At 40.5% G+C, this 11,528-nt stretch overlaps 1 long non-coding RNA gene across 1 annotated transcript; it reads left to right on the plus strand.

Annotated features, from left to right (window-relative positions):
• The first annotated feature begins 5,023 nt into the window (after window positions 1-5,023).
• Window positions 5,024-8,027, plus strand: LOC134424071 (uncharacterized). The gene is made up of 2 exons (XR_010029329.1): window positions 5,024-5,255; window positions 7,831-8,027. It is a non-coding gene; the product is annotated as an uncharacterized LOC134424071 (long non-coding RNA).
• Window positions 8,028-11,528: the final 3,501 nt, after the last annotated feature.

Raw genomic sequence — 11,528 nt, forward strand, 5'->3', positions numbered from 1 at the left:
GCTTTACCTGAAAAATCCAATTGGCATTGAAAAAGGTTGCTAGATGATCATAAAATGATGAGAAGAATGGTAACTGAATGAATAAAGTTATGGACAGGGAAACAGAACATATAAGTAATGCTCTAGTTCCATCACAATATGACTTTGTTTCTCAAAAGCTCTTTTCAACTCATTAAAGTTTTTGAAACTTTAACAAGGCTAGAAAAACAGAGGAAATTTTTGATTCCCAAGCACTGGGAAAGCATATCTCTGAAATTCAGCAATCTTGGTGAAGAAAATGCAGTGGAGTCATGGCTGCATGTAAAGGCTGCCTTGTCTTTCTTTCTTTGGTGGTAAGTAGTAATTTTTCTTGTTGTTGGAATGAATCAAACATTATCTATACGCCTCTTACACTATAATAACAGTTTCCAAAAGCAAGATCTAAAAAGAAAAATACAAATTTGGAGCTTGTAACAAAGTTTGAAACAGAGAGTTTTCCTCCAGAATTTTGCTCATAGGTATATAAAAACACAGACTGTAACAGGCACCTGATCAAATCCCAAAGTCAATGGCAGCCTTTCCATTGCCCTCACCAGATTTAGATCAGATCTACAGTATCCATTTGCTCCTGGTTTAGGCAAGAACAAAAAGACTCTTGATCCACTGCAGAACTCTGATCCCCAGACTCAATCAAAAAATTAAGTAGCATACAAAAACCCCCCAAACCAAAATTCATGTCCAAGTCTAATTCATATCTCAAAAAGTAGTAAAAATGGGATTCTATGCAATCCATTTACCCATCTTCAACACAAGAATCTCCTATTGACTGCACTTGATAAAAACCAAAACCACAATTCAATTGCCTTCCTTTGAAGAACGAACAGAAAACAACCCAGAGGCTGCTTCCTTCCCTCCCCACAGTGCAAGAAAAACAGTGAGAAATGATCTTTTGTTCTGCAGCAAGCTCTAAAGCATCACAGCCCATATTGTGACACTTCCACATCTGACCCCAGCAGCAGCAAACTCCTGTGAAGGATGAGAGTTGAGAGAGAAAGGCTGTAACTGCTCCTTCCACTGAAATTTGCCCCCATGTCAAAAACCTGGTGGGACTAAAAGTGATTCAATGTTAGAAACAAAGGAGTGGGATGTTTTTCAGTGATTTATTTGGGGGTTCCCTGACTCCTGCAGAAGACACATGGGACTGTTTTTCAGGAATAAATGCTGCTGTCCCTATTGTCAGAATCTATCTTGTGGGTGGCATTTGGCTCTTTCTTATGGAAGAGAATTTTTTCCAGTAATGCACTGAGTTTATCATGAAACACAGAAAAGGGGACATTAATATTCACTTTGAGCAAAACACCAGCTCTGATGATGTTTTTCTTTTTATTCCTACCACTGTTCAATAAGATTAACTCTCATCCACTGAAAAGTTTGTTCACAGTTAAGCCAGAACAAATTTTACTCAGCAGAGCAATATGCCCTGAATACAAATAAAGCCCTTACACTTTTTGATTAATGTTATTTCATGCTCCCAGGATACTGGGACAGTATCACATATGAAACTGGGAAAGTCCCATACAAAATGGAACACATGATTACTGTAAAATTAAAAAATGCATATACTGGAGGGAAAAAATCTGATACTGATACAAGTTCAGTCATCTGGATCACTGAGAACCACAGGAAATTATCACCATTTCTTTCACCAATTCTTAATGGTTTTAACCTAAAAAAAGACAAGTATTGATTTTTGCAAAATAAAATAATATCTTGGTAGTATCCTTTCTCTTAAAGGATGTTTATTTAAACAAGTGCTTTATTTTGTAATTAAATCCTGATGGTAAATCACATTATGATCCTCAGAGAAGGATTCCCACATAAATTCAATGAACTAAGTATTTGATTTCCTTTTTTTTTAGATCACCCAAAACATTATAATCCTTAGCCATACAAAGCCATAGCAGCTCTACTAAGTTTCCAAGCAGACAGACATCTAGATTCTTATTTGTTCAGTTATATTTGCACACCACACAGGAAAAAGAAACCACATTAAACACCACTAAGGAATCTTGACAAAGAAAAGGAGTCAATTGAGTGAGCCACACAGAAAGCTCCTAACCATGCCTTCCACTTGACCTAGAATTAAGAGAACTGGCGAGTTTAACAATAAAGTTTCCTCACTGCAAAAAAAGAAAAAAGGGGGGGAAAGGAAAAAAAAGTCTGTGCTTCTTTTCTTAGTCACTCCTTCAAGGAAAATCCTGAAGCCAGAATAAAGTTTGCACTGGGTTTTAGTTACAGTTAATGTATAAGCCAACAATGTTTACTCAATATTATATAGGCTTTGCAACACACCACGGCAGTAAATTAGCTTGATATATTAGCTCTGTGCTGAGAAAATGAGACTGTCCCTGAGATCTGTAAAGCACTGCAAGTATTTCCCCCATGGTACAAAGATGAGTTCAGGTCACAGCAATAAAATCTAGGCCAACGTGCTGTGCTGCACACAGAAGAAAAACAAGCTGCAGGATCCTTGCTGCCCTCACGTACACATGTGGAAAACATCCACCGACCACCACGCTGGCAACACTTGCCAATCCAAGGACGGCATTTTTTCCTTCTTCGTTTCACCCCATGCCCATCTCAGAAGAGTTCTCCATGGAGAAATACAGCTGTACCCTTTCTGTTCTTCCCTCTTCCTTCTGATCTCCCCTAAAGATAGTTTTCTACTGAAATTAAAAAAAAAGAAAGAAAATCGGTGTTTGATGGTAAATAGGATTAAGGACATTAAGTTCATTTCAAGCATCTCTTGTTTTTCTGGCTGTGTCTTTTCACCTGAAGTTGCTTAGAACAGACTTGTTCTGCTCATCATCAATTACTCCAGACACACCTTGCTTAAAGGCAAACAGCAAAAGGAGGCTGAGGGATCAGGGTTGTCACATCATGGCACCTGCCCTAGGAACCCACTGCCTGCCACAGGGATACCCTCTGGAAGCCACTCAGCTTTTCCCATGTCCGGTTCTTCTGCAGATCCATTTGTAAAATCAGAAAGTGACATCTCCTCATGCACAAGAACACCAAAAAGCTCAAGAGAGGTAAATTGGTTTGAATTACTGAGTAGACAATATTTTATAACAGCCAAGTACTCTTAGCAAAGCCACAATTTGAAAGATGTCCCTATCTCCTGACAGAGGCCCTTGTGCTACCTTCCTTTTCCATGCTCATAGCTTGTCATTTAGGTGTGAAGTGACAAATGAAGGAACAGCTCCCTGTTCATTTAAAATCCAAGACCTTGGACTGAACAGCCACTTCTCCCTACACTTTAACCAGAAGAAAGAAAATATTATAAGCAACTCAAACACCAGTCATGGGACATCCACAATTGTACAGCAATTACAAAGTAAACAAAAAGAGATACCTGGAAGGACATACAAACACTACACCAAGAGGTAAACTACATATTTTGCCAGATTGACACCTTTTCCATAGGTGGACTATCTCTGACAACTATGATAGCTAAGTACAGAATAAAACTATTTCACTGCTGGCTTGAGAATTTTTAATTGCTCCTCCAAATCAGATGGCATAAATCCACACTAGAACACGGGGTAGGTGAATCCTACATTTGACAGCTGATGAGTGTTTTATTGCATACTTAAGTGTTGTATTTATTATCTCACAAGCCTGGTGTCCTGAGGGGGAAAAGTGTGAGCTATAATGGTATTTAAGAGTACCACTGAAGCACCCAGCCTTTGCAGTGACACTGCTCTCTTCACAACTTTTGATTCCATCACACTGAAAGCGAATTAACAGCTCCCATTTGACCACAGAACTCAAAACTGTTATCTGTTTAACAAACAAATGCTCCTGGGTTCTTCAAATTTCATGTAGCACAAACCTAGTAAATGCCAGCAGAGTATTATACAGGTATAGAAATATTACTGGAGCTTGGTTAGTGATTTAAACAGGTGATGAACCACTTAGGTCAAAGAACCTACCCATTTGCTCATACTTTACATCATGGGGTTTTTTAAATCTGGTTTAAAGTTACTCAGTTTGCACTTTCTGCTCCACATTCTTTATTCATTTATTCAAAAATAAATAGTGTGATTTGTTGGAAAGCAGATGCTGAAGTGTGAATATCAGAGCTGGTTTAGTGCAGACATTTTTTAAACTGTGAAGACAAAATCTGACTTTTTCTAGTAAGAAAACTCAAGTGTGGAGCTGAAAATAGAAATAATGTAAAACAAAAATTTTTAGTGTTTTTTAAAATTTTCTAGCAAGTATTTATGGAAAGTGTCTTCACTATGGAAAAAAACATTGCTACCAAATAACAGTAAGAACATCAGTCAGCACAAGTTAGTTATGCTGTCCTGTACTGAAGTCAGGATTCATTAATTGTTTTCCCACTATCCACATCTGGTACAGCCACAACAGGAATTCCAGGAGCCACACGGAGGTTTTGGAAATAGCAGAGGGTTGTAACAAACAGGACAAGACCAGGATTTTCCTGGGTGCAGCTTTGGTTCCCCTGGAGTCCACGGGTGGTAGAGACACTCTCCTGCTCCCTTTGGATGAATAGCTCTGAAACAGAAGCCAAGATGACTCTGACTCAGATGGAACTGAGTATTGGATACATGTGGATCTTGTTAATGATAGCAAATAAGTCTTGGTGGCTCAAGCTAAAACCATGTGTTGTCAGGATTTACCAGCATATGAAACAGTTTCATCTTGCACTATAATCTGGGACACCATTCTTTTCATAGACTGACCCTGAGCACCACTCTCTTTTGGGTACTATTTGTACACCTGTCCCAGTAAAAATTTATTGCCTAGTCATTATTTTAAACCATCAGCACAGCTCAGTAAGAGGGTTAAAATCCATTAGCACAATATAAATATACCAGTGCTAACAGCCTCCTATCTTTTCCATCAGTAGAGAAGATATCAGATCTACTGTTAAAGGCAAATTGGGGTTATTGAGGAAAATTAAGTTCCTGCCCTGAAACAGGACTTAAATTCCAAAGGAAATAAATTTAGAGCTCAAGGAGGAGACAGAGAGGGGCGACTAGAACATGAGTTAAACATCCCAGAAATGGTCACCTGAAACGGCTCTGCAGGGTGTATTTTTCTTCTGGCAAGGTTTACCATGACAGCAGTAAGTCAGTAGGTGCCAAGTGTTCTTCCTTAAAACTCATGCATGGAAAGCTTCTATTTCCTTGGGTGTTACAAGCTGATCCCAACCAAGTCTTCCTCACAAATCAAAGGCTAGAGCAGAGGTAAGTAGTTAACTTTTTCTTGCAGTTCTAGGATATTTAGTATTTTAGCTCAATTGATCACCATGTTGCAGGGTCCATAGAACTTATTTCTGCAAAGAAATTAATCTGTTTTCTTACTACACTTTACTACACTTCACTACCTCAAAAATATATGGAAAAATATAGTTTTGTACAGAATTGGTATGGGAGAGGAGCAAATACTTCTCAAATACTGCAGTTGCCATTCACTTTTGAAATTAATACAGATGGAGTGAGAACAGGAAATTGTGAGTTGTATTTTGACGTGTATTATTTTGTATGAAAATAAGCCACAGCCTGACTCTGCTTTAAAGGGCACCATGTGCCCACACAGGACATTGGTATGACACATTTTGCTTTCACACTTGAAATTATTCCAGTAACCTTTTTGCACAGGCAAATGCACAGACTGACCTCCTCAGTGATATGTATAGAGAAAACCAGGTCAAATTCTGCACTTCTTGCAGTTAATGACAAAATTGCTGAAGACATCAATGACTGTCCAACAGCCCTTGTTTTGCTTATTAGATGATTCATCTCTATAGGATCAAAAACAACAATAAAAAAAGGCCTGCTGCCATTGAAATTGATGCAATTTGAAAATATTCAATATTCAATGTACTCCAGACATCCTGGCCCTTCCCACAGTATCGCTCTCCTTCACTCATTTTTTTTTCTTCACATAGAAGAAAAAAATTCACATTTTTTCATCCACACACTCAACTCCAACAGCATCATTAGAGATGTCTCAACATCTACTTAGGAACAAAGGGATCTCTATTCATTAAATGCCAGGATACAGGTGTAGTACGTTTATTGTTTGTTCTTCCCTGAGCTGTGAACATCCATAGGGAAAACTTGTATTTAACTTGTGCCAGTGGGTGAGTTGGATACTCCCAGGTTACACTCCAGATCTTGTGCTCTGCCCTCTACAATCATGGTGAAACCTCACCAAGATCCCAGCTCCAGAAGAGGGAATCTGATCACCCCTTTCACATCTTTCAAGTGCAGCAGCCATGGCAAGTGTGAAGCCAAGGGATGCAGATTCCAACCCCCAGGGCAGGTCTGGAGGACAGAAGATGATGAGCTGCATCTCCATTAACTGCAGCACAGCTCTATGTACTTATATCACATTTATATTGCACTGGTATCCACCTGAAGTATTTTAGAGAGATGTTATTGGAAATAGGTTTCCCATTTGCTTAATAGTCTCTTCTGTTCTATAGTTACTTTGAAGTGTTCGTAAAAGCTGAGATTTACAGAATATTAATATTATTATATAATCACATAATCAGTCCCTGATTCTACATTTTTCCTTTCCTATATAAAGAACAATGATAATTTATCAAGTGACTGCTTCTTCCATGTTTACAACTAATTTTAAATATAACATCCAGGGCAAGCTTCACTTATAATTTTTAACCTATTTTTATCTGCTTTATGTATTTTTTTAATATGTATTTTAAGTCATGTTACCAAAGAGTATATTTGAGAAGGCAGACAGTGCAAGGGCAAAGGCCACTTTAAAAAATGACATTAAGTTTAACATCTTTTTGAGGGGACCTGCTTAATTAGAAATGGCCTTTGTTCCATGAGGTTGCATAAAACAATATTTCAATGGAGTACTTGTGGAAACTTTCCCTGACTGCGACAGTGCTGCCAAAATCTAATTAGAGACTCATCTAGTCATATATATCAATGTTATTGTCTGTCAGGCAGCCACAATGTATCATGGTTAAGTGGATTTTTAACTGTCTAAATCAGTCTGTCTAAACAACATAAAATGGGAAACAAATCAAAAGACCAGTTAAAATCATGGAAGTGACACGTATTTATTACCAAATGCCATTTGTTGTATTAATGGGTTTAATGGCAGGGAGATGGAGCCAGGTGTGTCAGAGCAGTGATTTCCTGCACCAGGAGATGATGTTACTGCTCATGTCAGAGACAACACTCCCAGCCTTTACAGCTAATGGCCCTCAATGAGCTTGGCTGTGTTTCACCAACACCCCAGAGTGGTTTGGAGGGGCAGGGGTTGTCACAGTACTGGGCCTTCAAATTGATACAAAACATGGCCTTAGACATCACCATGGATGCACAGTGCCTGCCAGCCTGCGCCTCAGCCACACAGGAAGCCACTTTCCCTGCAAGAATCCATGTCCCAGGCCTCTCCAAGCACCACAAATCACACCCTGGGAATGGCACAGCTGGGCCAGGAAGGGGCAAGAACAGTGCTTTTATTTTAAACCTAGTCTTGATTTTCTTATCTTTAATTTTTAACTCATATTTCCTTTTTAAAGTTAAGCTTTAATCACCCCCTGAGCTGGTTTAAATGTAATCATGTTGTTCTGTGGCCTTGAAGTCACCTCTAAGGGCGACTCTCCACCACCTTCACCACAGCAGCAGAGATGAAGCTGCTGAGGAGCTGACAGAATGAACTCCAAAACACTGCTCCTTGGCAGAATGAACCCCTAAGCACTGCTCCTTGGCAGAATGAACCCCTAAGCACTGCTCCTTGGCAGAATGAACCCCTAAGCACTGCTCCTTGGCTCCACAGGTACAAGAGTGACCAGCAGCACCTCCCTGCTGCCTTTGGGGAGTGAGAAGAGGAGCCCAAACCAGCTCAGGTGCTCTCCAGAAGGCACTGCCTGGCACTGCTCAGCTCTTGTCTCTCCTCCCTCCAAAATGCTGGGCTTTGTTGTTTGTTTTGTGGTTGGGTCTTTTTCTCCCTCTTAACTCAGCCTTCATTTCTCCACTATCTTTGTGTTCTTTTATTTGTTCATTTTGTTCATCCTTGAGGTTGATGACCACTTCTGCTGTTTGCAGAGTGCTAAGCACAAAGCAGATTTACAATCACAGAAAATCACAGAAAATCACAGAAAATGCTGAGTTGGAAGGGACCCACAAGGTCATTGAGTCCAACCCCTGGTCCTGCACAGACACCCCAACAATCCCACCCTGTCCCTGGGAGTGCTGTCCCCACTCCTGCAGCTCTGGCACCCTTGGGGCTGTGACCATTTCCTGTCCAGGGCCCCAACACTCAGTGGGGGAAGAACCTTCTTCTAACATCCAACCTAAACCTCCTCTGACACAATTTCAGACCATTCCCTCAGTCCTGTCCCACAGAGATCACTGCCTGCCCCTCCTCTTCCCTTCGGGAGGAAAGTGCAACTGTGATGAGTCTCCCCTCAGCCTTAGTTCAGTCTTTAATTTATGCCTGCAATATCCTGCAGCAGCACATTTTGATTTTATGGTAATTTTCCACCACATGTATGTTGTTGGCAGGACTATTTTTTCCTCTCTCTTTATAAATAAGAATCAGAAATTAAGAGTTTCAGTACTGAAAGCTTTTAGCAATGGGATCCTTACATATCCACAAGTGAGACAAGCATTCACTGACCATTGCTACTCTAAGGGATGATTTACCTTGAATATAGATCCACCAATACCATTGACTTAGAAGTAAAAAAAAACATCTGCAGGAGAAAACCATGCTCAACCTGCCACCAGACTCTGAAGCTGCCACTCACTGACACTGTGTTTCACTCAAACAGTCACAGCAAGGAAGGGTTTTGGTTCCTGAAACTGAAAACTAAGTGGTTATCATGGCTGGAAAGCTTGTATTTTAAAGGAACATTCATTCTTATTCAATGACATGTCATGAATTTTGCATGAGGCACAGCACTTGGTGTCAGAAATTATATCAGCTCCAGTGAGGGGGACAATGATACATATGTTTGTACAAAACACATAATATGTTTTATTTAAAGTATGCCATAAATATTTTTGCCCTGAAGCAGGGTTTAAAATGAGCTCTGTAAGGTGCCATAAGAAAATGTATGTTCAGAAAGTAGAAAGAGGTGCATCTATTCCTAAATGTCTGACTTCATCTGAAAAAAAATGCTGGATATTCCCTGATAAAGCTGCCACTCCATTCTGAGATGGCTGATACCAACAGTAAAACACACAAGGCCACACTCCCTGTCATGGCTCACAATTTATGCACCAAACCTTCCCTCTCTCAAGAGCCTGAAGACAGCAGAACACCGAGAGAAGCAGCAAATCACAGCCCTGATTACAGCTGCTTGCCATTCTGTACTACCCACTGTGAGAAAAATAAAATCATGAGCCTGGTCCCCAGGCAAAGAGGATCCTGAAAGCAGCAGGGGTGACCACGTTGGCAGGTGCCACCCCCTGCCCACACAGGTAAGCCCTTGGTAGGCTGGTGATGCTCTCCAGGGTCTGCACAGGATGGCTCCTGGCAGGAATGTCCCTCCCCTCTGTCCCACTGCCTTGGAGCACCCACTGCAGCTGTATTTATGGCCTGGGTCAGGCAGATAATGCACAAGGTGGATCCTGAAACTGCTCTCAGTCACAGGGCACAGAATGTGGGGACAGCCTGTGTCAGTAGTGCAGGTTTGTTCAGCAGAAATTATTGAAAAGAGTAGCTCAGCACTGAGACATCACATCCACTTGTAGCACTCAGCTGTCCCTAGGTACTCAGTGTTTGAGCAAGGAGACTGAGCTGCTTTCCTCAGCTCTAGGGTGGGTCTGAATTTGTAGGGATGTACACACTCAGCTACACACACACAATGAGCAAAGCAGGAAATGAAGCCAAAATAGCTCAAGGCAGCCTGGAGCTGCACTCCATTTAGCACTAAGTCACTCTCAATACATCAGAATTGTCTGTCTCCTTTCTCAAAAAACAGTTTTAAATTACTCCAAAATCCTGTTCCAGCAACCAATCCTGCTGCAGCAAACTGCAAAAGGCAGACAGTGACCAGAAAGAGCCCAGGCTAAGAAAAACTAATATTAACACAATGTGCAATTAATGTTAACATTGAATGTGCAAAAGCAAAACACCTCCACAATAGGATGTGACAGGGATAATATTTGGGAAATATTGTGTTCACAGTTGTAAATGAGGCCAGACTTAGCACCACCCAGCTCTTTCTAGGTGTCCATTTTCACAAACTGAGTAAAATCAACCACAGCCACAGGCCTCGTGCTGCTGAACCCTCCCACATCTGCCACTGAGGGAGGTCCAAGTGTCACTTAAGGTTTCAAGCTACCAAAACAGGACCAGAAATCAATGATGAATTCTAAAAGGCTATGGATGGGCTCCATTTTCCACTGACAAAAATGTTTAGAAATGCTCTCATGTCATACCTGTCGCCAGCCAATGCGTGTTTGGCTGAGCAATAATTATCTGGTTAGGCATTAGAAATAGCAGCATTTTGTTAACAGTGATTTAGGATTGACAAACGCCATCATCAGGAATGAAAATTATTGCTGGTAGATGGGAGGTGAACCTGAGGCTGTCCTGATACAAGATCACAAGAAGTCACTGATGTTAGAGGAAGCTGCAACTTGCATAAAGGAAAACTATAAATTTACAAATTAAAGGAAAAAAAACCTTTAAAATTGGCAGCAAAAAGCTGGAAAGGTTACAGAGTTCCATATCAATCAAAAAATAACTAAATAGAGGAAAAAGAGAGGCTGAATCAAAGACTTCCAAGCTCAACCTTGCCTACAGAGAAAATCATGGGAATATATGACAGGATATGACAGCTCTGCCTCATTTGACAGAAGGAGAATTCCATTTTTAAAGCTCAGGAGTTGGTAGAAAGAAGGAACACTCCCCATTGTGACACACAGCATTCCCATTGATTCTGAACCATCCTCTGTGAATCAATGGCAGTTGTCCCACTGACCTCCATGGAGGTTGGACTGGACCCACGGGGGAATCAATCCCACAGGTAGCAAAACAAATGAAGGCCATGGATTTCTTCATGAGCTAGTCACCAATAGAATTAGGCCAGTCAAAGAGAATCAGATAATGATTTAAAATTCAAAATAAAGTCATCTTTCTCCCTTGCCTACACTTGTCTTCCTCAGATATACAGACATTCAGGATCTGAGCCAGCCTCATTCAGTGCAAGAAATCTAAATACTCCAATCCCTGTATTTTTGTGTTAGCTAAACTAACAACATTTGGTCTAGGTGGAGACTAACTGAATAAAATAAATATTCACAACATTGGGAATTGGAACTCAGACAGGTCTTTAAAAAATCCAACTTGTATTTGTATTTTTGATGTGCAACCTAATTAGACCAGAGCATCTTTAATTAAGTGTGTCAGCCCCAGTGGAAGCCACAGAGTTCAACGCTAATAAAGCTGATAAGGTTTTTATTTTTCAGACTTAGTTTATTTAATGCCTCATCCATGTTAAGCCAATCTGTAACATATGGGCA

This window comes from Melospiza melodia, chromosome 13, assembly GCF_035770615.1.
Source record: "Melospiza melodia melodia isolate bMelMel2 chromosome 13, bMelMel2.pri, whole genome shotgun sequence".
Classification (NCBI taxonomy): Eukaryota; Metazoa; Chordata; class Aves; order Passeriformes; family Passerellidae; genus Melospiza; species Melospiza melodia.